Here is a 2922-nt window from a genome sequence, read left to right on the forward strand (position 1 = left end):
ATCATCATCATCATCGTTTAACGTCCGCTTTCCATGCTAGCATGGGTTGGACGATATGACTGAGTGCTGGTGAACTGGATGATGGCTGCACCAGGCTCCAATCTGATCTGGCAGAGTTTCTACAGCTGGATGCCCTTCCTAATGCCAACCACTCCGAGAGTGTGGTGGGTGCTTCTACATGCCACCGGCACAAGTGCCAGTAAGGCAACGCTGGTAACGATCACACTCAAATGGATATATATATATATATATATATATATATATATACACACACATGCATACACACACACACACACAGTGGGCTTCTTTTAGCTGCCATCCCCAAACTCCACTCACATGGTCTTTTGTCAGCCAGGGGCTATAGTAGAATATGCACACAGAAGGTGCATTGCAGTGGGACTGAACCTGAAACTATGTGATTGGGAAATGAACAACTCAACAGCCACACCTACACATGCATATACTTGCATGTATACATAAATACATATATACACACACACACACAGTGTTTGTGTGTGTATATATGTATTTATGTATACACACATAAATACATATATGTGTATATATAAAAAGACAACAACTTCACCCTTGCACGAACAACAGCATGAAACAAGCCAAGCTACATATAAATAGAATAAATAAACATAAATAGCAGAATTTATTTTTTCTTTTTATTCATTTTGCAGATGATGATGTCAAGAGATCTCAAAAACACATGCGTGTCTGCAGATATACAATTTCATGTTAATATATTTCCTTGGCTATTTGTTTTTTGTTTTTGTTTGTGTGTGTGTATGCATGTGTGTGTGTGTGTGCATGTGTGTGTGTGTGTGTGTGTGTGTGTGTGTGTGTGTGTGTGTGAGAGAGAGAGAGAGAGTGTGTATATATATATATATATATATATATATATATTCTTATATATAGGATTACATGATTATATACCCACACTCCTTGTATTGAACACTGTGTTGCTAGGCATTGTGACATAAAAGACATACATAAGTGCAAATGCACGACACTCTCAGCCCTTCAGTCACTATTTCTTCTGCTAAATATTAATAATATATATGTATGTATATGTATGTGTATGTGTGTGTGTGTATATATATATATATATATATATATATATATACTCATGTTTTGAGTTTGGGTTTTTCTGTTTGCAACACCAAACTCACACACACACACACACACACACACACACACACACACACACACATATATATATATATATATAATTCATTTAAAATACAGAGATGCCTATAATAGGACATCTGACCTGCAAGAAAGAGCAGCAAAAAACTCTATACCACAAAAATAGGGATAATTTCGAAAGGGAATGAAAAATAAAAACATTTACCAATCTATTTTCCATACCATGGTTTCAAGTTATTTTAGCAAAATAAAAATATATCTTGCTTGGTCAACTATCTTCAGCGGAATACCAAGACAGAACATATAAACATGAGTCAATATATAGGAAACATGACCCATATATATATATATATATATGTGCACACACACACACACACACATTTATATAAATGTGTGTGTGTGTGTTACATGGGAAAATGTGAGCAAGAGAAACAATATTCTTACAATTATAAACCTGGAAAATTACAGGACAGCTTATTACGTCTGGTAAAGTACAGAAGAGAAAGTTTTTACTTAAAGTATTGCAGCTAAGGGTAAAATTTCAAATAAAATATTTAGATTTAGAAAATATTAGCTTTTATTAAAACTAAAAATTTTATTACAAGTTATTACTTCTATTTGTTATTTACTCGTTACTTCTATTAAAAATTTAAAATAACTCAAAATATTTTTTGCACTTCAAAAAAAATTTTTTTTTTAAATTATTAATTGGTAATTAGAAATTTGAAAATAGGTTATAAAAAATAATAGTAGTACATAATTAGTACAATAAATAGAACAAGAGCACTCAGAGAGCACAAACCTCCAGCAAGGCAACACCAACATCTTCTCAACGAGATGATTTTTAAAACGAGAATATCTGAAATAAACTCAACTGCTCTCACAAATGAAAATACTAAAAATGAACCTGAACCACTCTTGAAAATTAAGTAAAAGAACAGGAGAAATAATCCAGAATCCTTGTCCAGTACCGGATTAATCCCAAAATCTAATCAGTTTGTGCAAGTCATGATGCCAAACATCCCTGAAAGTTTCATCTGAATCCATCCAGCGGTTCTTGAGATATCTTGTCCACAGACAACCAAACAAACAAACATAGACTGAAGACAATACCTCTGCCTTCGCTAAGGTAGAGGTAATAATACAAAAATTTTTGTTGCATGGGACCAAAACTATGAAATTCTTCATGCTGTTTTCTATCATTGAAGCTAAGATAAATTATATTTTGCTTTTAAAACAAAAAAGTTATTTAGATCTAAACTTGATTGGTGGTGTTACTTACTCTCCTATAACATTACTACAAATTTTGCTGTAAACGTTTTTCTACTGGATCAAATCTCAATTTTTTTTATGCCAAAATGTAGCAAGGGACCAGCCCTCTTCAAAAATGTTAACAGTTTCCAATTTGGTTAAGAGCTGAATTGGCAAGAAGCCCGTCTGACCTACATGTAGTTTACCACAGAGGTTGCATCCAATACAGTATATGAGGCTAGAAGAGGTGCAATAGAAGGAATTTGTTATGTGAAGAGTTTGCTGATTAGAACCAGTGAGAGAAGTAGTGTTGGTGATGAAGGGGCAGGTGTTGCAGCGGGATTTGGAGCATGGGAAGGATCCGGGTAGGGCTGGGGGGGGGGAAGAGGAGAAAGTGCTACAGAAGATTGCGTAGGTTCCGGGAGTGTTTAAAGGAGAACAAGGGTGGGTTGGAGAAAATGGGGCAGGTGGTGGGATAAAGCTGGAGACAACGGAAGGCCCATAGAATCCTCTGAC

General features: G+C 35.0%; 1 long non-coding RNA gene across 1 annotated transcript in view; it reads right to left on the bottom strand.

Moving 5' to 3' along the window:
• LOC128248096 (uncharacterized) overlaps positions 1 to 1438 on the bottom strand; it is an 11786-nt gene extending 10348 nt beyond the window's left edge. The window contains exon 1 of the long non-coding RNA XR_008264360.1: positions 1361 to 1438. This is a non-coding gene — a long non-coding RNA (uncharacterized LOC128248096). The remainder of the gene's footprint in view (positions 1 to 1360) is intronic.
• Positions 1439 to 2922: the final 1484 nt, after the last annotated feature.

The sequence above is a fragment of the Octopus bimaculoides genome, chromosome 6 (assembly GCF_001194135.2).
Source record: "Octopus bimaculoides isolate UCB-OBI-ISO-001 chromosome 6, ASM119413v2, whole genome shotgun sequence".
Lineage (NCBI taxonomy): Eukaryota > Metazoa > Mollusca > Cephalopoda > Octopoda > Octopodidae > Octopus > Octopus bimaculoides.